Here is a 26,713-nt window from a genome sequence, read left to right as displayed (position 1 = left end):
CTCTTATATCAATGTATAGATCCAAAAACAGTATATAAGTGTTTTCATTCTCCTTAATCTAGGAAAAAATACTTATTTTGAGACTTTTATGTTGACCAATCTGTGGAATGGTTCTTGGGTTAATACTGTGATTTTCCTGGATTCCTAGTAAGCATCTTTTTATATATTTATTGGCCATTACTATTAGTGTTCTTGAATTACTTTTCACAGAAGAGTAATTTTTTTCTTTTTTCTTTTTTTCTACCTTTTGCTTATTTTTTCTAGTTGGTTAGTCTTTTCTAATTCATTTGTACAATTTATTTACATGTTTTATATAACAATTGTTATTTATATATACAGCAAATATCCCCTGTAAATCTGAAGTTTATGTTTTTACTTTTTATTGTGACTTTTGAGGATTTTTTAAATGTAGTCTATTTCACAAACTTTGAATTTGTTTCTGCTTCTTTTGTGTCTTGTTTTAAAAATACCTAGATACTCTGAGATCTTAAGGATATATTTCTAAATTTTCTTAGAAATTCCAAAATCTTAGGATTTCACATTTATATTTTTCATTCATCTACAATTAACTTTATGTATGGTGATGAGTCACTTTTTCCCCATAGTTATTGTAAAATTTATCAGACTTTTTTATTAGCATTTCTCCTTAAAGGCATATATCACATTAATGTACTTTGGTTTTTGGTGTTTTGTTTGTACATTAACATATTTTGTTATGTTAAAATATTCTTGCATTCTTGGTCATGATTTTGGGTTATATTTCTATATTTAATTTGAGTTTTTCAATGTTTATAGCTATGATCATAATTGAGATTATCCTACAAATTTTGTGTGCCCTTGTGGAGTTTTGGTACCATAGTTAAAGAGTTCATTAAAAAATTGATGAGTAATCTTTCTCTTTCATCCTCTGGAAGAATGTGTATCAGTTTGGAATTTTGTGATTCTTGAATGTTTATTAGACCCAGTTAGTACAACTATCAGCGTGTTGATTTTGTTGGAGGAAAAGTCTTAAATATTAAATTTATTTTATAGTTCTATGAATATTTTAGATTTATAAAATGTAGTCTTTCTTTGGACACAGTTTATTTATCTTCATTTTAAAATGTGCGTTGCAAAAGCTTTCATATAATTTTCTTAGCTTTGACCACTCTACCCAAAGCAGTACATTTTCTGACATATCCTTCAGACTTTCACTTCTCCAGATTCTTGACTAAGTCTGACTGATAAAGTGCAAAAAGTTGTTATTGGGGAAGAGAGCCTTGAGGACAAGTGAATATTTTCCAAGTAAGACAGAAAAAGTAAAACGAAAAACCCAGATATATGCTCCTAATTAGGAACATATTTAAACTATAAAGAGATAGAACACAAGAAAGTCAAACAAGAGGATAATATCAATGGAAACCATTGTAGCTATGATAATGCCTATCATTATAGATTACTAAAGAATAATAGGAAACTCAAGGCTAATTTTAACAAACAGAAAATCTCACTACTTATATTAATATCAGTTAAAATATATATGGTAACCACTTAATACAAAATGCACTAAGAAGATGTAAAAATCTTAACTTTCATGCAATTGGTAACATACCTGAAAAATAGATAAAAACAAAATTACAGACTTGTGATGAATAAATCAATAAATAAACAAACCTGCCATTAATGGAAAGTACCCTCCCCCCATTTCAATTATTTAAGAAAACTGTGTCCTTTAATCCATAGAATTTAAATCGTGATGTTTACTTTTTACAAACGTGAATAATCTGATGATTACATATAGAAGCTTCTTTAGATTCAGGTTTCTTTTGGGGGGCAAAAATACAAGGTGCTGCATGTTTCCTGTCATCATGCTAGATAGAGTATCTGGTTTTCCCATTTTGAATACTGTTAAGATTGACACTATTCAAGATCTATTTGTTATAATGTTCCCTATAAATGTTTTACCTAATAGTTTCATCATCATTGATAACTGCTGTCCCAATTCACTGCATTAAATGTGTCAAAATATTTTATTTTTAAAATATCATTTTAGGGTTTTTTGGTTGTTTTTTAATGTAATTGGTGTACAATATTATGTTAGTTTTAGGTGTACTACATTGTGATTTGACAGTTGTATGCGTTATGAAATGATCCCAGTGTTAAGTCTAGTAACCATATGTCCCCATACAAAGTTATTCCAATATTATTGACCATTGCCTTATGTTGTATATTACATTGCTGTCGCTTATTTATTTTATAACTGGAGGTTTTTACCTTTTAATTCCCTTCACTGATTTCACCCACTCCTCTGCCCTAAACTACGCACCTCCTGCTTTCTGGCAACCACTGTTTGTTCTCTGTATCTGTGAGTATGTATTCATTTTGTTCTGTTTATGTGTTTGAGATTCCACATATAGGTGAGATCATACAGTATTTGTCTTTCTCTGACTTATTTCACTTAGCGTAACACTGTCTAGATTAATCTATGTTGTTGCAAATGGCAAGATTTCATTTTTTATGGCAAGATAATATTCCATTGCATATATAGCACTTTTTATTTATTTATCTATTAATGGACACTTGGGTTCCTTCCATATCTAGGCTGTTACGAATAATGCTGCAATGAACATTGGATGCATATATCTTTTCAAATTAATGTATTTATTTCCTTTGGGCTAATACTCAGGAGTGAAATTGCTGAATCATATGGTAGTTCTGTTTTTAATATTTTTAGAAACATCCATACTGTTTTCCAAAGTGACTGCACCAATTTACTATCCAAAAACAGTGCACAGGTGTCCACTGTTCTCCACATCCTTACCAACACTTATTACTTGTTTTCTTTTGGATGATAGCCATTCTGACAGCTGTGAGGTGATATTTCTTTGTGCTTTTGATTTGCATTTATCTGATAATTAGTGATGCTAAGCATCTTTTCATCTGTCTGTTGGCCATTTGTATGTCTTCTTTGGAAAAACAAATTGTCTCTTCATGTCCTCTGCCCTTTAGTATGATGTAGTCTTATTTTGCTTTTGTTTCCCTTGCCTGAGGAGACAGATCAAAAAAAACAAAAAATTGCTATCATCAGTGTCAAAGAGTGTACTGCCCGTGTTTTCTTCATGGAGTCTTATGGTTTCAGATCTTACATTTAAGTCTTTAATCCATTTTGAGGTTTTTGTTGTTGTTGTTATATGGTTTCAGAAAATAATCCAGTTTGATACTTTTGCATGTACTTTCCAGTTTTCCCAACATGCTTTATTGAAGAGGCTGTCTTTCCACCATTGGGTATCCGTGCCTTCTTTGTCATAGATTAATTGACCATATAAGTGTGGATTCGTTTCTGGACTCTCTATTTTGTTCCATCATTTCTAAGCAACAAACCAGACTATCTCCAAGTACTACAAAGACTTTATACTTGAGAATTGGAAGTTCTTCCCTTTCTAAAGAATTTGTTCATTTCAATATTCTTTCAGTTTTAATATTCTTTCAGTTTTAATATAAAAGTAATTTAGTATACTGGCACCAGATAATTTATCCAGGAATAATACATTAAGGAACATTTATTGACTCAACAAAAAATTAATCTCAACCCACTATATACCGAGCACTGTCCCACAGCACTGGATCAAATAGACATAAATACTGCCCTCCAGGTAATTACAACATCTTGTGAATACAAGTGTGTTAGTTAGTATTTTCCAGAGAAACAGAACCAATAGGAAATGTAGAAACAGATACAGCTTTATCTATCTATTGAGAGCTTAATTATAAGAAAAGGGATCACTCAATTGTGGAGGCTAGCAAGTCTGAAATTTGTAGGACAAGCAGGCTGTAAATTCTGGTAAAAGCTGATATTGCGTTCTGGAGGCTGAATTCCTCAGGGTGACAGCTGCAAACTGCAGACAGGCTTTCTATGCTGTAGTCTTGAGGAAAAATCCTTTCTTCAGGAACCCTCAGTCTTTTCTCCTAATGCCTTCAACTGATTGGTTGAGGCCCACTCCCATTATGGATGGTAATCAAGTTTACTCAGTTTACTAACTTAAAAGTTAATCACATACAAAAGAAAACACAAAACCTTCACGGCAACATCTACACTGGCATTTGACCTAACAACTGAACACAATATCCAAGTTGACACATAAAATTAACCATCACATTAAGGGAGGGACTTATGGTGGGTTACAGAGAAGGAAGGGTGGTGAATCCAAATAAATTACTGAATTAAAGGATCATGGTATCAATAAAAGAGGATGACAAACTGGCTGGAGAGAAAGCAGAAACGAGGGATCTGGGATCTCTTGATTGATCCTCTAGATCAGATGATCTCTAGTGTTTATTCATCTCGTAAAATTGAAACATTGTATCCTTTGACTATGTGATTTGAGGACAGGGTAATCAGACAAAGGCAGTCTCTTCTAGTGCTCCTGTTGCACAGAGAGGAGAAAAAAATGAAAGGGCTGAGAAATGCTTCTGAAGGTCACAGCCAAGGGGCCAAAGCCAGTAAAGGATAAACAGATTTAGTCACAAGATTATAGAATGCCTGCTTTTCCAACACCTATCACTACAAGAATAGGGCTCCAGGATAACAGTAGTGAATTACATCTGGGATAGCTGCAAAACAGACTCTGTTTAAGAAAGCATTATTAGGGAAATCCAGAGACAATGGGGAGAAAAACAACAACAAAAAGACTGGAGGACATTAAAGCCTCTGGCACCTGGAGCCGCAGACAACATTAAATATTTCTCTGTTCTTACACAGATTCATATAAAACCTCACATTAAAAGCTAGATTATCTTAGTTCCTATAACCAGATACATCATTTCCAGCTTTCAGTAAGAAAATACAATGCATATTAAAGACAAGAATAAAGAAAGTTAGAAAAGATAAAGCAAAGCATCAGAAAGAGACTCATACATGACACAGATTTTGTAATTATCAGAGAATTTAAAGTAACTATGATTAAAAGGGCTCTAGTGGAAAAAGTAGACAAGATATAAGAACAGATGAATAATGTAAGGAGAGAGATGGAAATTCTATGAAAGGATCAAAAGAAAATGCTAGAAATCAAAAACATTGTAAAGTAAATGAAGAATGCCTTTGATGGGCTAATTAGTTGACTGGACACAGTCCAGGAAAGATTTTGTGATCTTGAAGATTTGTCAATAGAAAATTCCAAAACTGGAATGCAAAGAGAAGAAAAGAGTGGGATAAAAACTGATAGAACTGCAAGAAGAAATGGAAAAATACATTATTATAGTTGGAGATTTAAACACATCTTTATCAGTAATCGACAGATCTAGCAGGCACAAATTCAGTAAGGGTATAGTTGACCTGAACTGAACAATTAATCTAGATCTGTTTGATATTTATAGATGTGTCATCAAACAAGAGCAGAATATATGTTCTTCCCAAGATCACATGGAACATACACCAATATATACCATATTCTGGATCATAAGCCAGACATTAACAAATTTAAAAGAATTGAAATCATACAAAGTATGCTTTCAGACCACAGTGGAATTAAACTGAAGAACAAACAAACAAACAAAACAGAAGCTGAAAAACTAAAATATATTTGGAGATTTAGAGAAACATTCATTCATGTATTTCAAATAACATATTAATCAAGAATAAGTCTCAAGAGATTCAAAAATATTTTGAACTAAACGAAAATAAAACTCATCAAAAATTTTGTGATGCAACACGCATTGAATACATATATCAGAAAAGGAGAAAAATCTAAAATCCATAATCTAAGCTTCCAAGTTAGGAAACTGGAGGAAAAATAGCAAATAAAATCCAAAAAACAAAGAAGAAAATAAATAATAAAAAGTAGAGCAGAAATCAATGAAATTGTAAATAGGAAAAAAATAGAGGAAATCAATGAAACTAAGTGTTGGCACTTTAAAAAGACCAATAAAATGAAAACCTTTAGCCAGGCTAACAGAGGAAAAAGGAAGGCATAAATTTCTAATGTCAGAATGAAGGAGGGATCTCATGGACATTAAATGGATAATAAATTGATATTATGAACAACTCTATATCCACATATCTGATAACTCAGGTAAAATAAACCAATTCCTTGAAAGACATAAATGACGAAAACTCATGCAAGGAGAAATAAATAATTGGATAGATCTATTTCTGACAATGAAAAAAGCAATAAATCAATAATTTATGAACTTCCAAGGAAAAAAACACCAGACCCAAAAGGTTTCACTTATGTATTCTATCAAACTTTTATCAAAAGATTCTCTACAATCACATGCAGAAAATAGAAGCAGAGGGAACACTTTCTAACTTATTCTATAAAGACTGTATTAATAAATAAAGACTTTATAAGAAAGGAAGACTAAAGATCAATATCTCTCATGCACATAGATGTAAACATCATCAAGAAATTATTAGCAAATCAAATCCAACAATGTACAAGCAGAACCATTCTCCATAAACAAGTAGGATTTATTCCAAAAAGTGCAAGGATCTTTCAGCTTTTTACAGTCAATTAATGTAATTCATTACATCAACCAGCTAAAGAAGGAAAGTCATATGATCATATTAATAGATGTGGAAAAAGCATTTGACAAAATCCAGCACCCATTTATGATAAAAACTATCAGCAAAGTAGGAATAAATGGAAACTTCTTCAACTGGATAAAGAACATCTACAAAGAGTTCACCACTCATATCACACTTAATGGTTAGAAATTAGATGCCTTCCCCCTACAAACAGAAAGCAAACGAGTCCCCTCTCATCACTCCTACTCAACATTTTACTGGAAGTCTTAGCTAATGCAATGGGACAATAAAAGGGAATAAAGGGCATACAGATTGGGAAGGAAGAAAGCAAACTCTCATTATTCACAGATGTCATGATTGTCCTTGTAGTAAATTCCCAAAGAATAACAAAAAACTTCTGAAACCAATAAGCAATTACAATAAGGTTACAATACAAAGGTAATATATAAACTCAATTGCTTTTCCATATACCAGCAATGAACAATTGGAGTTTGAAATTAAAACCACAATACTAGTTATATTAGCACAAAAAATGAAGAAAATACTTAAGTATAAATCTAACAAAATATGTACCAGACCTATATGAGGAAAACTAGAAAACTCTGATAAAAGATATCAAAGATTTAAATGGACATGATCATTGATGTTCATGGATAGGAAGACTCAATAGTAACAAGATGTCAGTTTCTTGCAGCTTGATTTATACATTTAACACAATCCCATTCAAAATCCTATTAAGGGGGCTTCCCTGGTGGCGCAGTGGTTGAGAATCTGCCTGCCAATGCAGGGGACACGGGTTCGAGCCCTGGTCTGGGAGTATCCCACATGCCGCGGAGCAACTAGGCCCGTGAGCCACAACTACTGAGCCTGCGCATCTGGAGCCTGTGCTCCGCAACAAGAGAGGCCGCAATAAAGAGAGGCCCGCGCACCGCGATGAAGAGTGGCCCCCACTTGCCACAACTAGAGGAAGCCCTCGCACAGAAACAAAGACCCAACACAGCCATAAATAGATAAATAAATTAAAAAAAATTAAACTAAAAAAAAAAATCCTATTAAGTTATTCTGTTGCTATAAACAAAATGATTCTAAAGTTTATAATCTAGAATATATAAAGTTTAAGATCTAGAATAGTCGACACAATACTGAAAAGATTTAAATTGGAGGATTGATACTACTTGACTTCAGAACGTATTATAATGCTGCAGTAATTAAGACGGCATAGCATTGGTAGAAGAATAGACAAGTAGATCAGTGGACAGAATAGAGTTAAGAAATAGGCACACATAAATTTTTTTTGACAAATGGGCAAAGATAAGACTTTTCCAGTGCTGCACTGCACCCTGTGACTCTTCCAACCCAAACTTTTCCCATCTCCCTGCACAGGTGTCAAACTGGTGCTGTAGTCTGAGACTCTCTCTAGCTATGCTAGCCCCCTTGCTTTTCTATCCTTCACAGATATCCCTCCAATATATCTCTTATGTTTCTTGACGTTGCTTCCTTGAGAACCTGAACTGACAGACAGTGCCTGCAATTGTGTTGTCAAGTAGTAGATAATCAAATACTTATTATATGATTAAATATTTTTGATCTGGTAACACTGCTGGAAAGTGTTTCAGTTATGCAAACATAAAGCAAACTGCTTCTCTTGTTGAAGACGTTAGAAAAGAGAAGCCAAATAGAACCAAATTTAATTTTCTGTTTGGTAGTGTAGATTGGGTGCATATTTTTGGCAGTTATGTTTGAAGATGTGTTGCTCTTTATGTGCAGATTTTCTAGCCCTGAGCATCATTGCTCATGGAAAGGATGTGCTTGTTTATGTTCAACCAGTTGCCTACAGAACATTCAGTGAACAGGCTTCAGTCTTGAAGAGAGCAATTATAGACAATGCATCAGCCTGTCATGGTGCCACATATGGGTTAATAATGACAAACTGACTGGTAGAAATGTACTTTTATGCACCCATTATGTTTTGTTGTTGTTCCTGCTGCTAATGTTGTTAGATCCATATGGTTAGATAATGTCTGAGGTTGGTGCATGAGGCAACCCTGGAGGGATGTGACATGCCCATTCTCAGTTACCTGGAAGAATGCAAGTCTTGTAACAGAGTGTGAGTTGGGAGTGTAGCCTTAGGCTTGGATGAGAAAAGAAATGTCACTGCTTCCTTATTTGGAAGTGATTATGAGAATCCCTGATAGATATAAACTTGCCCAGTCACATGGTGACAATTACGATCTAGGTCGGTAGTGCTCAGAAAGAAGCCTAAGTGGTGAGGCCTTTGAGACAGGGAAGTATGGAAGCTTCCTCATATTTGGTATTCAAATTGCCTTCAATTATTTCCAACATAATCATATATGGGCCCTGGGATATTAAAGAAGTGTATTTGATCATGCTTTTTCCTTATCACACAAAGAGTGCCTAACATGAGGGGAAATAACCAGACAGTATAATGTTTAATAGCCAAGGCTCTGGAATCAAACCACCTGGTTTCAAATCCTTGCAACACTGCTTTCTAGCTTTGTAAACTTTGCCTGAGTTTTCATCTGAAAAATTAAGATAATAGTGGCATGTAAAAGTAGTAATGACCTTTATGTCTAAACTAATCAACACAATTTACTCAACCTGGTCACATTTTATTACTACAGAAATGAGTGTGAGACACATACTCACATGTCAATTTAAAAGAGAAACATTTTTATTACCTATTTTAAAAATAGGAAGATGTAGCCCTACGAAATGACAACAATGATCCTGTGGACATGAGAGGAATTTTAAAGCTGTAAAACAAAGCTGAGGAATCCAATATGGTTATCAAGCTTCATCTAAAGCCATTCTATCCTAAATGTTTTGTAAAATAACCTATCTTGTTTATGCAAACTTAGGCTAGGTCTCATTCATTCTTAATTAAAATTCCCTAATGTTATATTTTATTTATTTAAAAATAAAAATTAAGTCAGATCGAAAGGGGTAGGCAAAAAGCAATATTAACCAAGGATTTTGAATATCCTGAGAGCAAATCTAATAATTATTCAATATAACTATGTTATATAATAAAAAATCAAGATAGAAATAAGTTTTTAGACTTGTGTTCCTAATCTTTTTTTGCATCCAGACATAAATAGAAAATCACAATATTTAAAATAAAACTGAAGTAAGTGAATAAAGATGTGGCACATATATACAATGGAATATTACTCAGCCATAAAAAAGAAATGAAATTGAGTTATTTGTAGTGAGGTGGATGGACCTAGAGTCTGTCATACAGAGTGAAGTAAGTCAGAAAGAGAAAAACAAATACTGTATGCTAACACATATATATATAGAATCTAAAAAAAAAAAAAAAAAGGTTCTAATGAACCTAGGGGAATGACAGGAATAAAGATGCAGATGTAGAGAATGGACTTGAGAACAAAGGGACGGGGAAGGGTAAGCTGGGACGAAGTGAGAGAGTGGCATTGACATACATACACTACCAAATGTAAAACAGATAGCTAGTAGGAAGCAGCTGCATAGCCCAGGGATATCAGCTTCGTGCTTTGTGATGACCTAGAGGAGTGGGATAGGGAGGGTGGGAGGGAGATGCAAGAGGGAGGGGATATGGGGATATATGTATACATATAACTGATTCGTTTTGTTATACAGCAGAAACTAACAAAATATTGTAAAGCAGTTATACTCCAATAAACGTGTTAAAAAAAAAAAAAAACTGAAGTAAAAGGACAAGACATCTTGCCCCCAGAGAGCTGGGAGCTCCAGTGCCCCAGTCAGTCTCTACCTGGGCTCTCCTGATGGAGGAAGGGGTTACCATCTTGTTCATACCGGTAAACCATTCATACCATACCCTCACTAAGTGGCACAGAGTTTGGGAAGTTCTATTCTAGAAAACTATAATATAGGAGGAGTTAGGCATGAAAGGAAATGAAAAACATGTAAAATGTTTCTGTCTTATGCATAAGGAGATTAGAAACACCAAATAACTTTTCACCTTTGTAAGATAAACATGACCCCATGATGTAATCTAAAATTTGTAGATAGCTACTAAAACTATAAGACTATAGCTGGAATTCACAATTTCCAATGGGCTGAAGGATAATTAATAGAGGGGAAAGAGAATAAATAAGAATTGATAACTTCCAAGAAGAGAGAAGAAGAAGACAATGCAAAAAACAGAGCAGGGGGAAAATGTAAAATAAGATAGCAGAAATCAGTTGAAATATGTCAGCAATTACAAAAGTATAAATGAGTTAACCTCACCAATATTAAAAGGCTGAGATTTTCACATTGACCACAAAAAATCCACTTATATGTAGTATACTATAGTATAGAGCATTATCTAAAACAAAATGAATGTGATTGAAAGTAGAGAGATGAGAAAAATATTATAGCAAATACCAAATACAGCTGTCCTATCAATATGATATCATATAAAAATTTAAGATATAAATAGGGATATTACATTATAATATAAAAAACATCCAGAAAAATACAATTAACATTTATTTTCCTAACAATATAGGCTGAAATTTTCAGAGATAAGTAACAGAATTACACAGAGAATTAAAACAAGAACAATATAATGAATGTGATTAATACAACTCTCAAAGGAAATGATAGCTCAAGCAGACAAGAAATAAGTAGATATATAGAAGGTCAGAAAAACATGATTAACTAATCCATTATAATAGCTACAGAGAGAACCTTTAACCCAGTAGAGAGTATGCATGCTTTTAAAATAGACATTGAGCATTTGTTAATATTGACATCTTATAAACTAGAAAGAATGGGTCAAGAAACTCTGGAGTCTCAGTGTTATATCCTCTGATAACAAAGCAATAAAATTAGAGGTAAATATCAGATTGTTAAAACACATTATACCACAATTAAAAACTGAAAATATAGCCATAAGTTATCCACACATTAAAATGGTAATTAAGATGTATTTAGAAATAGATCACTGTGAAATCATTACATCTCAAAACTATTGGAAACAAATTGTCACTTATGAATAATTTTTAGCTTTCTTATATATATAGCAAAGCAAAAAATTTTAAAAAAATAAACATTTAAATCAACAAGCTAGAGTAAGATATATACATAAAGTTGATGAGTTAGAGAATAAAAGAAACTGCCGCCCAAATAGGAAAAATCCAAAAGTAGTTCTTTGAAAATTAGAATGGAATAGAAAAAATAAATCATGGGATAAAACTAATCAAAACAGAAACAAAACAAAACAAACAAAAAACAAAAAAGACACAACAAAACCCAATAATAAGTGCAAAATAAGGACATGGAATTAATCTACATACACATGTGGGGTTTAAAAGTCATAGGAAATTTTTATGAAATAAATTCAGGAATCTAAATTTGAAAATAAATTTAAAAATTCATTTCCAGATAAACATAAATGACCAAATTAATTCAAGAATGTAAAATTGTTAAAATAGACTAATAAGCAGTTGTATAAATAGGCAAAATTTCACACACATGCGTACATATACTCACAGCCAAATTTTACTAACACTTCAAAAAAAAGTAATCCTCAGTTGTTATTTTGAACAAAGCTTTCTAAAGAATAAAAGAAGGAACAGCTACAAGATGTATTTATGCAGTTTACATAATCTTTACACCAAAATTGTTGATGGATTGTTCAAGAAAAGAAAATTACATAGATCAATCTCACAATATTAATATAAATGCAAATCATTCTTCTAACATAGCAAATGAAATCCAGCACCATATCCAAGATAAACCATGCTCATTAGGCTTTGTCATAGAATGTGAGAATGGCTTATCAAGATACCTAGTAATGAAATCTACCACATTAACAGATTAAAAGAAAAATATCACCATAATTGTCCCAGAGGCAGGAAAAGAATTTTCTAAAGTCACAGAGGTAGCAAGTGGCCAAGCTAGGGTGTGTGAGTTTAAACCTGGGCTTGCTTCACTGTGCTTCTAATACAACACAGGAACTGAGAGAAAAGTTTCAAAATCTTTCTATTTTTATGATGCCATGTACTGTTTTGCACTTGCATCACACACTAATTAATACGAATCTACAAGTTCTCTACACTTTGTTCTTTTAATCATCTAATTTGATCTTCCTTTCTGTCTCTACTGTGTCTGCCTTATCCTGATCTCTGTCGTAATTGCCTTGCCAGGCCTCTGAGCCATCTGTGTATAACAGATTCAGTGCACAAGAGTCCAGGTTCTAAAACTATTTCAGGAATGCATCTAGAATGGAATACAACATCAAATTACAAAATGTTTTCAAATTTTCTTAATTTATAAAAATACCTCCACTAAAATGAATTATAATTAATTAGAAATTCAGCATTTATAAATTGTATAAATTATCTACAATATATAAATTATCTATAATACAGTCAAATAGTCTTTATTTTGAACCAAATTAAGTAACTATAGAGCTACTATATAGGTTTTTTATATGAATTAAAATTTATATACTTAGAGAATATTTAGTATGGACTCTGTTGGGAATTTATGCTTAAGGATTTTTCTTTTATTGAGGTATAGTTGATGTATAATATTATATAAGTTTCAGGTGTACAACATAATGATTCACGAGTTTTAAAGGTTATATTCCTTTTATAATTATTATAAAATATTGGCTATATTCACTGTGTTGTACAATATATCTTTGTAGTTTATTTATTTTATAAATAGTTGTTTGCCCTTCTTAATCCCCATTCCCTATCCTGCACCTCCCTGGTTCCCTCTGCCCACTGTTAATCACTAGTTTGTATATATATGAGTCTGTTTCCTTTTTGTTATATTCACTAGTTTGTTGTGTTTTTTAGACTTCACATATAAGTGATATCATACAGTATTTGTCTTTCTCTCTCTGACTTAATTTCACTTAGTATAATACCCTCAATTTCATCCATGTTGTTACAAATGGCAAAATTTCATCATTTTTTATGGCAGAGTAGTATTCCATTGTATATATACCACATCTTCTTTATATGTTCATCTGCTGATGGACACCTAGGTTGCTTCCATGTCTTGGATATTGTAAATAGTGCTGCTATGAACACTGGGGTGTCTGTGTTTTTTTGAATTAGTGTTTTCGTTTCTTTTATATATATAACCAGGAGTAGAACTGCTGGGCCATATGGTAGTTCTATTTTTAGTTTTTTTGAGAAACTCATACTGTTTTCCACAGTGGACGCACCAATTTACATTCCCACCAACAGTGTAGGAGTGTTCCCTTTTCTCCACATCCTTGTCAACATTTGTTATATATGTTCTTTTTGATGAGAGCCATTCTGACATATATGAGGTGATATATAATCACAGTTTTGATTTTCATTTCCCTGGTGATTAACGATGTTGGACATCTTTCCATGTGTTTGTTGGACATCTGTGTGTCTTCTTTGGAAAAATGTGTGTTCAGGTCTTTTGCCCATTTTTTAAATCGGGTTGTCTTTTTGATGTTGAGTTGTTTGAGCTGTTTATGCATTTTGGATATCAATCACTTGGTCACCTCATTTGCAAATATCTTCTAACATTAAGTAGGCTGTCTTTTCATTTTGTCAATGGTTTCCTTTGCTGTGCAACAACTTTGAAGTTTAATTAGACCACATTTGTTTATTTTTGTTTTTATTTCCCTTGCTTTATGAGACAGATCTAGAAAAATATTGCTAAGATTTATGTCAAAGATTGTTACACCTATATTTTCTTCTAGGAGTTTTATGGTTTCCCATCTTACAATTAGGTCTTTAATCCATTCTGTGTTTATTTTTGTGTATGGTGTTTGAGAATGTCCTAATTTTATTCTTTTACATGTAGCTGTCCAGTTTTCCCAGCACCACTTATTGAAGAGAATGTCTTTTATCAATCATGCATTCTTGCCTCCTTTGTCATAGATTAATTCACCATAAGTGCCTGGGTTTATTTCTGGGCTTTCTACTCTGTTCCATTGATCAATGTGTCTGTTTTTGTGCAAGTACAATACTGATTTGATTACTGTAGCTTTGTAGTATAGTCTGAAGTCAGGGAGCATGATTCCTCCAGCTCTGTTCTTTCTCAAGATTGTTTTGGCTACTTTGGGTCTCTTGTATTTTCCATACAAATTTTAAAATTATTTGTTCTAGTTCTGCAAGAAAGGCCATTGGTGTTTTGATATGGATCACATTGAATCTGTAGATTCTCTTGGGTCCTTTTAACAATATTAATTGTTCCAATCCATGAACATGGCATGTCTGTACAACTGTTTGTGTCATCTTCAGTTTCTTTCATTGGTGTCTTATAGTTTTCTGAGTGCAGTTCTTTTACCTCCTTAGGTAGGTTCATTAATAGGTATTTTATTCTTTTTGATGCAATTGTAAATGGGATTCTTTCCTTAATTTCTCTTTCTGATAGTTCATTGTTAGTGTATAGAAATGCAACAGATTTCTCTGTATTAATTTTGCATCTTGAAAGTTTACTGAATTTATTCATGAACTCTAGTAGTTTTTTGGTGACATCTTTAGGATTTTCTATGTATAGTATCATGTTATTTGCAAACAGTGACAGTTTTACTTCTTCCTTTCCAATTTGGATTCTTTTTATTTCTCTTCCTTCTCTAATTGCTGTGGCTAGGGCTTCCAATACTATGTTGCTTATTGTGGATATAGATGACTTTACTACTTTTGTCTTTTACCTTCCTATCAGCTTTGTGTTTGGATGATTTCCTACCTTTACTATATGTTTGCCTTTACCAATGAGCTTTTTCATATCTTCATTTTCATGTTTCTAGTTCTGGCCTTTTCTTTTTCAAGTAGAGAAGTTCCTTTAATATTTTTTATAAAGCTGGTTTGGTAGTGCTGAGCTTGCTTAGTTTTTGCTTCTAAGCTTCTGATCTCTTCAAATCTGAACGAGAGCCTTGTTGGGTAGATTATTCTTGGTTGTAGGGTTTTCCCTTTCATCATTTTATTTTTTTAAAGTTTTTTTAATTATTATTTATTTTGGCTGGGTCGGGTCTTAGTTGCGGCACGTGGGACCTTCTTTGAGGCATACAGGATCTTTCATTGTGGTGTGCAGGCTTTTCTCTAGTTGTAGCATGCAGGTTTTTTCTCTTCTGTAGTTGTGGCACACAGGCTCCAGGGCACATGGGTTCTGTAGTTGTGGTGCATGGGTTCCAGAGTGCGTGGGCTCTGTAGTTTGCAGCATGCAGTCTCTCTAGCTGAGGTGCACAAGCTCAGTAGTTGTGGCACGCAGGCTTAGTTGCCCCACGGCATGTGGGATCTTAGTTCCCTGAACAGGGATTGAACCCACGTCCCCTGCATTGTAAGGCAGATTCTTTACCACTGGACCACCAGTGAGGTCCCTCATCATTTTAAATATATCATGCCACTCCCTTTTGTCCTGCACAGTTTCTGCTGAAAAGTCAGATGATAGTCTCATGGAAGTTCCTTTGTATGTTACTTGTTGCTTTTCCCTTGCTACTTTTAATATTCCCATTTTATCTTTAATTTTTGCCATTTTAATTACAATGTCTCTTGCTGTGGTCCTCTTTGGATTGATTCTATATTGGACTCGCTGCACCTCCTGGACTCTGATGTGTGTTTCCTTTCCCAGGTTAGGGAAGTTTTCAGCTATGATGTCTTCAATTATGTTCTCAGCCTCTTTCTCTCTCTATTCTTCTTCTGGGACCCCCATCATGCAAATATTAGTGCACTTGATGTTGCCTCAGAGGTCTCTTAAACTGTCCTCATTTCTTTACATTCTTTTTCTTTTTTTTTTTCTGTTCGGCCTTAGTGATTTCCACTACTCTGTTTTTCAGCTCATTGATCCATTCCTCTGTATCATTTAGTCTACTATCGATTTCTTCTAGAGTATTTTTCATTTTAGTTTTTTATTCTTCATCTCTGTTTGGTTGTTCTTTATAGTGTCTAACTCTTTGTTAAATAATTCTAACTTCTCACTCTGTACATCTATTATTCTCCCTAGTTCTTTGATTATCTTTACAATGACGACCCTGAACTCTTTCTTGAGTAGGTTGCCTATCTCCACTTCACTTAGTCCTCCCTCTGGGGTTTTGTTTTGTTCCTTGTTTGGAACATATTCTTCTGTCACCTCATTTTTCCTAACTTGCTATTTTTCTTTTTACGTACCCGGTAGGTTGATTACATTCCCAGCCTTGGACAAGTGGCCTGTTGTTCAATGTGGTCTATGCATCCTGTCAGTTCTAGGGTTATCTCTATGAGGGCTGTGTGGGTCTTTCTGTTGTGCTGGGCTGACTATATGAGCAGTCTGGTAGGATTGGTTGGTCCCTGATCCAGTTGGTTGCCTTGTCCTGCCTTATGTGAACATTCCCAGTGGCTGGTTGGCAGGACTGTGTCACAAGACAGCAGATTGCAGAACCCCAGGGGCCCCAGGGCTAGTGCTGGGTTACTGGTGGGTGGAGTCAATTCCAGGAGACCTCAGGGCTGTTGTTCACCCACTGATGGGCAGAGCCAGGTCCCGGGGTCTAGGTGCAGGGTCCAGGGGTCCTAGAGCTGGTGTTGGATCACTGGTAGGTGGTGTCAGTTCCTGACACTGTTGGCTGTGAGACCTGGGGTTTCTTGAAGGGAGTCTTAAGGCAGCTTGTCTGCTCGTGGGTGTGGTTGTATCCATGCACAGTTAGTTGCTTGGCCTGAGGTGTCCCAGCACTGGTGCCTACAGACTGTTGGACCAGGGCAGGGCTGGGTCCTGGGGTTAATAACCTAGAGGAAGGATTCCAAAATGACACTTGAAGCACCAGTCTCCACAAGGTAGAAAGAGCTCCCAGAATAGCTGCCCCAGTGTCTGTGTCCCTGGGGTGAGCTGCAGTTGCCTCCTGCCTCTCCAGGAGAATCTCCAAGATCAGCAAGTAGGTCTGACCTAGGCTCCTATAAAATTATGGCTTTCACCCTGGGCCTTGGAGCCAGAGCTTGTCAGATTGTGTGGGTGCTCCTCAAAAGTGAAATCTCTATTTCTTCAAGCCCTCTGAGACTCCCAAAAGGAAGCCCCACTGGCCTTTGCAACCAAATGTTCTGGGAACTCATCTTCCTGGTGCAGGACCCCTATGCTGGGGAACCTGATGTGGGGCTTGGACATTTCACTCTTTTGGAAGAACCCCTGCAATGTAATTATTCTCCTGTTTGTGGGTGGCCTACTTGGGGACATGGGGCTTGACTATATCACAACTTCACCCCTCTTACCCATCTTATTGTGATTCCATTTTTTATCTTTAGTTGCAGAAGATCTTTTTCGGTAGGTTCTTGTCTTTTTCATCGATGGTTGTTTTCCAAATAGTTGTGATTTTGGTGTGCCTGTAAGAGAAGGTGAGCCCGGGGTCTTTCTACTGTGCCATCTTGGCCATCTTTTAATTGAATTCTATATTTAAGACTTAATAATCCCCTGTTTTAGCATAAAATTTAAACCAACCTTCTTTTGGGAACAATCCATCCAACAAATTACAACAGAAAATAATGCCACCTATTTCTCTCACTGCATTTCCCACTATGGACATATACTCAGAATCAAGACACACAGCATTTTATGTAGTTGAGTTTCCAGGGAGAAGGTGCAACAGTGCCTAAAGCCATAATTTGTAATAGCATACTAAAAAATATTCATCAACCACAAATGGAACTCAAATTATCTGCATAACAAAACTCAAAATACCTGTAAGTTAGAGGTAGTTCAGAAGGTAATAAAGGCAGTTGACAGATACTTCATCAAATGTTCCTTCTGCAGACCTGTCGAGTCTTTTCAAAGATAAAATCATCCTGTTGCTAGATTTGGCAGGTCAATTCAGAGACAACCTCCTGGTGTATTTTCTTATACTGATTGATAGGAATTTAAAAGTGACCACACATTTTCCAGAAAAATATATGTTTGCTTACAATGCCATTTATGATCCAATACAGATTTTCATTTTTTTAATGTAAGTGCTAAAGAAGAATAAAAGTTATGCTGGTTTGCTCTGAAGAAGTTTTTTGTTTGGAAAATATTTTAAAATCCATTTACAGCTTTAAACTGAAAAAGTAATATAAATCTTATAAACCATTTTTAAAGATTCATAATTATTACATATCACTGAGAAATTAATTTAAAAATCATAAGAAGTAGTCTATTAAACAGAGCTCTAGCCAGGAGAGACTGGTAAATATGATGGGGAGGTGGTTATATTTTTTTCTACCTTTTCATAATATAAGAGTATGGGTTATGTATCATCTCAAATCCTTTAGAGGAAATTATAAGGAATTTCAAGCAGATTACCATTAATGTATGACTAAATATACAGTTGACCCTTAAACATAGGTTTGAACTGTATGGGTCCACTTACATGTGGATTTTTTTAAATAGTAAATACGACAGTACTACACAATCTTCAGTTGTTTACATGCATGGATGTGGTACAACAGATGCAGAGGAATTGCATATTTGGAGGGCCGACTATAAGTTATATACAGATTTTTGATTGTGAGGAGGGTCAGTGCCCCCAACCCCCACATGTTCAAGAGTCAACTGTATTAAGTGAACTAATTAATAAATACGTGAAATACAGAAAGGTGGTCTCAGAGAACGAGAACAAAAGATAAGGGGAAAACAAGAGATGACATAGCCTTAAAACTATCTTAAAAGAATAGGTCTCCAAGTGTGATCACTGGGACAGTAGCACAAGCACCAACTGGAAACTTGTTAGGCATGCAAATTCTCAGGATCCTCCCCAAACCTTCTGAACCCAGAACTCTAAGTTTGTGAATCTATAATCTGCGTCTTTAAAATGTATTTAGGGGATTCTGAAGCATGGTAAAGTTTGAGAAGCACTACCTTAAGATCACCTTCTGTGGATCCTAATATCGCTTATACAAAGTAGAACTCATGATCCCTCATTAAAATCCTATCCTTGCGGAAACCTTACATTTATGTGTGCCTCTATCGCCTAATTGTACATTTTTGGCAACAGTCATCATGATTATATCCAACTCATTGAACAGCTGAATATGCCTAATAAAATACCTACAAACATGAAGATTGATCTCACTTTATACTCACAGCCACTAAGGTCAAGTGGGTCTTTAGTGCAGCTCCAAAATCCTACTTCATAACCCAGCCCATTCACTCTTCTATTCCCCTAGACTATCCCAAGCCTTCTCTTCATTCCACTCCAGATCTCTTCTCTCATTTTCACTATAATTGGATAACCACATTTCCTATTTATGGAGAAAACAGAAATGATCAGAATAGGATTTGTACTTGATGATACCACCATTTTTAACAATTTGCATTTGCCCAATTACTCTCCTGTCTCTCCTGCTCCAATGAAAGAACTATGTGTGCTCCTAGTTAAGGCAGTGGCTACTCTTGCACTTTTGGTCCCATCTTCTCTCACCTCGTCAAGGACAGAACTCCAATACAACCCCTCTATCTCTTGTATCATTTTATTTTCCTCTTTACAGAACATTTTTATGAGCATAAAACATCTTATGATTTCTTCCATTAAAAAAAAAACCCTCTCTCTTGACCCCATAGGATCTGTTCCCATGTCCTCAAATCGTTATTGTCATCTTTTATTTTTCTCTTCCTTTTCTGCTCAGTCACACTGTCTTCTTGGTGGTTCCTCGAGTACTTCAGGCACACTCAAACCTGAGTCTTTGCTCTTAGCTGTATCCTTTGACTGGGATTTTCTTTCCCCACACAATTGCTTGGTTAACTGCCTCATCTCTTCAAGGCTCACTTTATCTGTGAGATCTACTTGGACAACCTTAATTAATAGTGTGCCATCATCCTGACCCCTGGTACTTCTGCATCCTCTTACTTATATACATTTTCCTACAGCATGTAGTGTGTTCTAAAACTATGCAATTTACTTATTTATTATTCCATTAAAATTTAAGATAGAATATAAGGTCTAAGGTAGAAAAATATCTGTTTTATTACTTACGTATCCCATATCTGGAACAAGGACTGAACTCTTGCATGTTTAAGTATTTGTTGAATTAATTAATGCAAATAAATGAATACACTAACCTCAGGATGCTTTTTAACACTTAACATTAACGGAAAATGCAGACTATAGAGAACTTTGAGTTGAAACACATATTTGAAGAATAAGAATTATTTTACATCCAGAAATGTTCAGGTTAAAAGGAGATAGTGTTTTACTGTTTTTATGGTGTTTTGTGGTGGTTCATCTCTCTTGATAAATTTTCTCAAGGCTGTCTTTACCATTTTAATTGTTCCCAGAAATGTGAAGGGAAAGGAATTCTGGGAAATGTAGTTTCAAATTATCTAATTTCACATAGCATGAAAGATCCACAGTCCACATCTTAACAACTGGATATCCATACTAGACATCTTCTCTTAACTATTCTTAACGTCCCAAAACAGGCGGTATTTAAGTTGTTTCCACATCACACAATGCAATTATTCCTTTTACAATTTGAAAAAAAGTGCTCACTCAACTCCCTAGATGAGGATACAAAGGCTGGTATATCATTTATTTGTCCTTGGTTGAAGTTTGCATCCACTTTCAACTAAGTCACAAACACTTTGTTATCCTAAATCCTGATATATTATGTCAATCCTTATGAAAACATTTTATTTCAGCTGATAAAGCAGTGAAATAGAGGAAGAAAACAATTACTGAATATATACACTGATGTATTTATATAAAAATAAAGAAGAAACTATTATAACTATTACATTCCTCATTTCATATTTTATTGCTGGTATTTATGTCTGCTTTTTCCACTGTCCATTCCATATTCCCTTTACCTTCAGCAAGCAATCGCCTGTTGTGATTCCTTGCATTGTTTGGTGTATAACACTTTATTCTGAGGGTATGGGATCATAGTGGTCCTACCTGCCCTGAGTTGTAATCATTGTCATTACATTTTATTACAGGACATGGGTTTCCTGAGAGGTGTCTCACGGGCTATCCTTCATTCCAGACATGCCTCTCCTTTCTCCCATTGTGTAGTGGCAACCTAATTTCTCTTTGAAAGTAAGGGATAATCAGTAATTCGCTTTCCTGCCTGTTGGTTTACTGGAATGAGAGTCCAAAGAAGGCATATGCCAATCTCACCCTCCAGTTTAATGAAAGCATTGCCATGTCCCCCACTGAAAGCATTTTTCACAATGAAACAAAGACTTGGATATCTGCAGAAAGTAGTGTCATGAAAATCGAAAATAAGATATTTGCTGTTCAGTCACTGAGGGTAATGATGGGAGAATTTTCTCCCATTTCATCTTTTTAAGTCCTGGACCTGTGACCACTTCTTATGGGGTAAAGAGCACCATATATCGGTTGTTGGTTTAGAATATAGACATACATTGGATTACATTATCCCAAACCTGGAATATATCGCCATCCACTTGCACAGTATATGAATTTTCAAAAGGCTATTCGTAATTCTACTGGGACAGCTATGTCAGTGTGAGAATGAATATGGAAAGAACAGTCAATTCCATGAGCATGCATTCATTGTTAAACTTCATCTTATATAAAATGAGTCCCCTGGTTAGAAGCAATGCAGTATAGAATATGATAAGGGTGAGCAGGTCATTCTGTAACTACATGAATGATGGTTTGGGCAGAGCATTGAGAGCAGGGAAGGTAAATTCACGTACAGGAAAACTGCCTCTTCTATGGTGGGTATTCTCAGCGTAGGCAACCTGCCTCAGGTAGCCAGAAGAATCCCTTGGAGAAGGATGCCATATTGGAGTCTCAGTGTGACCACCGAGTGTGGACATAACTGCCAACTTGCTGTTGGCAAGTCACACACTCAACAGTAGGTATTGTTTAATGAGCCCATGCATAACTTAGTCCCTGCTGTCATACCCACTTTGTTCACAAGCCAATTTTGTGAGGATAGAATGGTTGGGAAAAGGTTGAATGATGTCTACAGAACAGAACATTTTTTACTCACCTAATTACTAAGATCCTCTTCTGCTGAGATTGCTCCTTGGTGAACATTTATGTTGAGCATATATATCTTCACATTCTGTGTGCATTTGGAGACGTCAACCCATACTTTTATTCAGCAAAAATCCTTGTCTCTAATTTCCTAATTGTATCTTTTCTGAGTTACCCACTTTTCAGCCAAACAATTCTCCACTTCTTATCAATCAGTGTAGGTCAGTATATTTATCAGTCTCTCCTTCCATTCAGGAGAAATGAACAATCTAGTGCACAGCTCAAAAGTCTGCCCACTGGGAATATTTTCCTAAAGTTTTGTTCTTTAGAAGCATCCTTGTGTGGGGTGTGGTATTTCAGCCATCCACTTCACCTGCAGCCAGTGTATCTTCAAAATCATATGTAAAGTATGCCCACCTTTTATTTCTTCCCAAGTCAGCTGGTCATAGTAAATTCCCAATGAAAACGTAGGTGTAGACTGAGTGAGAGGAGGCAATGTAGTAGCAATAAGTTCCATGGGCATGTGGGTACTTGTTCTTAAACATGCTTATACCACTAGAACCTTCTTGATCCTATTATTATACATACCACATCCATTTGATCCTGGAGTGCTTCATGCAAGCCCAACTTCATGGCACACTGGGCCGACCACGACATGAAACCAAGGACTTATGCGGTGTCCTCCATAAGCCTCTCAGTGGTGGGCCACATGAATTTGGGTTTCTAGGAATTAGTAACTGTTGAGAGCCAATATCTAGTCACCCTCCCAATGTCTGATTATGTCCCTTTACCTAATGCTCAGTCACTCTGGCACATGGTTTCACGTACCTTTGGATAAAAGCAAAAATTTCACAATATAAACATTTTATAGTATAGCAGGAGCCTTCCTCAAGGATCAGCTAGCTGAAATCAGTGACCTCCACTGGTTAGACTATTGTGATTACTGCTACTACTCTACCACCTATTAGGATAACCCTGTGCATTTTTCCTTGGGCAATTAAATACCATAGCTTGGTCACTAACATCCTAAAATACCGTCTTCCCCAGTGAATTACGGGAACCCAGTGGACTGGATATACTTACCCCAGTGCCTTTCCTGACCAAACAGAGAATAACCACCACAGAGCTTTGCAACAATGCCAGGCTCCCCTCACAAATGTTCTTATGTCTTATAGTATTTCTTATAGCTTTGGTAAAGGTAATAACCTCTGGACACTCTCCTATGACCAGGTAGGGAGTGAATGAGCAGTTTTCACGTGATAAACCTGCTCTAGTGTGCCAACCTCACTGTACCTTTGGGTAATTCCTTTCACAGGAAGTTCTGCCATTTCTTTTTTTTTTTAATGAATTTTATTTCTCTTGGCCACACAATGCAGCATTTGGGATCTTAGCTGCCTGGTCAGGGATGGAACCCACGTCCCCTGCTTTGGAAGCACGGAGTCTTAACCACTGGACCACCAGGGAGTTCCCTCTGCCATTTCCATTTGATTCAGTGTAGGTCTTCATTGAGTCCATGTTTCAGTCACACAGCCTAAAAACTCTTAGTCTCTCCCAATTGCTGGAGTTAATACAGTGAATCCAGAATATCCACCAACAAATATGATGTGATCCAACATTATTTTATTTCATCCTCATTCACCCTTAGAAAGCATTGATATAAACTGGAAAAATCTTACACTCTTTTGAGTCTTCTCCCAGGATTAAATTTATAACTTACCACCTGGGGCCTTCAGTTATGAATCTAATTTATTTCTAGAAGCTGTGAGAGGTGGTGGGCATAGTCCTTAGGAAAATCAGCAATTCCCTTGATGATGGTTGGTTCTTCAGGCAAGGGAAGACCATGCTCTTCCAGGGAGGAAAGCTTGTTTCTGCAGATAAGGCTTAGCAGAATTAGGAAGTCCAAATGCCTATTTTTATAAGAATTCACACATACACCTATATCCCATTTTTTAGTGTCCCACTCCTGTCTAATCAATGCCTTAACTTTAACATAATAGTACTCCTGAAATTGTAAATTCAATTTGCATTGCAATTTAACTGCCTATAAGATTAAGCTGTGGCTTTGGCTTTCATAATCTCTGTGTCTACAAAGGATAAGGATTTATTTTAGAGTCATCACAAATTTTTTCTGATCACTTTCCCAGACCTCTAGTTGTGGATTTAAAGCCCTGAACAAATTATTCTTCTTTTTCCTGTAAGTACTGCTGTACAATTAGAAACAACCAATGAATTACATTACACTCCTTATTTTCACTAAAATATTTCCAGTGGTAACTATTTTGTTACTTTAAGCCTTGCCTCCTACAGACATTTTATTACAAGAGGTTAATTTAAGTATGATAATGTAAGTGAATGTTTATCATAGGTTTCCATGGGCTACCAGCCCACTTGACCATGCCAACAGTTGCATTTATGCCATTGGATCTAATCGTATCAGAGAAATATTTCAGAGGACGCTTCTTGAAGGTTGTGTTTCTTGGAACCACTTGCAGGACTAGTGATTGATCAAGGATGCAAAAATAATATGTGTGATACAAAGTTAAGCTATGTTGTTGTAATTAGCCTTTCCATAATTGTGGGAGCATGCAACACATTTGTATGGCAGGCTCTTGCCTCTCCACTTAAGAGTGAGTCTGAAGTAACTGGAGGGTAAGATGTCAGTAAAATGCTGAATGTGAAGTGGAGGAGAGCAAGGACACATAATAACCCATGAGGACAACCCACAATCCATGAGTGTAAATGCCAACCTTGATGAAAGAAGCTGTCACCTTGCCATTATTCTGCACACACCATGCCTGGACCAGAATTGGAATCTATGAAAGAGGAAATCTGGAAGGAGCTGAGGACCTGTGGGCTTGGGTGCAGCCCACACCAACAAAGTGACCAGCAGGTAAGTGACAATGTACCTGAGACACGGTGGCAACAGGTATCCTTCACCAACCTTCACAGTAAAATGGCTGCTGCTTCACTTCCACCTTCCAAATCCTGCACGCATTTCTTCTGTTGTCAACTGTCATTCAGATCCATGCAGGAATGTGGTTTCTGGCAAAAGTAATTCCAATTTAACTAAGCTGATGGAGTACAAATCCGCCACAACCCACATCAGACATCAAGGCCCACCTTCCATAATTCAAACACCTTCAAAGGCAAAATCTTGTCTATTAGCAAATCTTTGTCACACAGTCTAATGAATAAAACACACAAGACCTTGAATAGATGTGCATTATATATTTACATAAACTTAAAAAGTGGATAGAACTGGAGTAGCCAGTGAAAAGGGGATACATTTTTAGAGTGAATACATTGAGATGAGTAGAGAGTGAAAATGACAAAATGCAAAACGTGTTTGAGAATCAGTGAGCATATAAATTCAGTCAGAGGTAGAGTTAATATAGAGAATAAAGGAACATGATTTTGGAAATATAGTTTCAAAAACAAATCGTGAATGACTTTCAATGACAAACCTTGGAATGTTGAACCAATGTATGCCATAGTTTAATGGATATGCAATATCTTTCAAACACAGTTTGATTTAAACATTTCTGCATTCATGAATAAATATGCCTTCTCAATCAAAAGACATTAGAAGTTCCTTTATCCAGTATTAATTAAGCCTGGGAGATTTGTTTTTGCATATCTTTTAAATGGCAACATGATTTTTAAGCCTTCTATGTATGCTCTGGGATTTTGGTTTTGCTAATATACTCATAACAGATGTTAAATTCTTCTTTATTCTTTTTTCTAGTCCTCATTGGAGAGGTTATAATTCAATTTCAAGTAATAATTTATAAAATACTTTCTGTCTAGAGAATTTCACATATTTGTATCTAATGCCTTAAAATATTTAGATGTTTCAATTAACATAGTGATACACAAACAAATAATATCATTTAAATCACAATCATTTGATTCCATCTCCATATTACTAACAGAGATCAATTTATTTTAAAGATATCTATAGTGTTTTCTTATTTTCATGAGTTCTCAAGGATAGTTGCCCAATATTCTTCCATTTTGTACACTTTTTAAAGCCAACATTTAGAGTCATTCTCCAATTGAAATCACCACTAAGACCACCACACCAACCTCAGTAAAGGCTATCTTTCTTCACTAAGCTCCTAGCCAAGGAGGCTTTCCTTGACTATCCAGAAATTTCTAAAACCAGTTTGAACTTTTAAGGATGCTTTTGTGAAAGCATAGAAGAAGCCCTCTGTGCTTATCAATAGCTTATTTATTTCCAGATCCATTTCTTGTCTTCCTCCTGCAAGTTATATTTCAAAGCCTTCCTTGCTCACTGGCTTCCTGATAGATTGGGTCAACAGAAG

At 35.5% G+C, this 26,713-nt stretch overlaps 2 long non-coding RNA genes across 2 annotated transcripts in view; one reads left to right on the top strand and one right to left on the bottom strand.

Moving 5' to 3' along the window:
• Positions 1-26,713, bottom strand: part of LOC309628619 — a 238,162-nt gene that overhangs the window by 166,185 nt on the left and 45,264 nt on the right. The window lies entirely within an intron of this gene.
• Positions 1-26,713, top strand: part of LOC309628633 — a 36,695-nt gene that overhangs the window by 2,869 nt on the left and 7,113 nt on the right. Inside the window, exon 1 of the long non-coding RNA XR_014244603.1 lies at positions 1-26,713. This exon is cut by the window's left edge and continues 2,869 nt beyond it. This is a non-coding gene — a long non-coding RNA (uncharacterized lncRNA).

The sequence above is a fragment of the Balaenoptera borealis genome (genome assembly GCF_965194805.1).
Source record: "Balaenoptera borealis genome assembly, chromosome: 4".
Taxonomy (NCBI): domain Eukaryota; kingdom Metazoa; phylum Chordata; class Mammalia; order Artiodactyla; family Balaenopteridae; genus Balaenoptera; species Balaenoptera borealis.
This window is presented reverse-complemented; position numbering and strand designations above follow the sequence as displayed.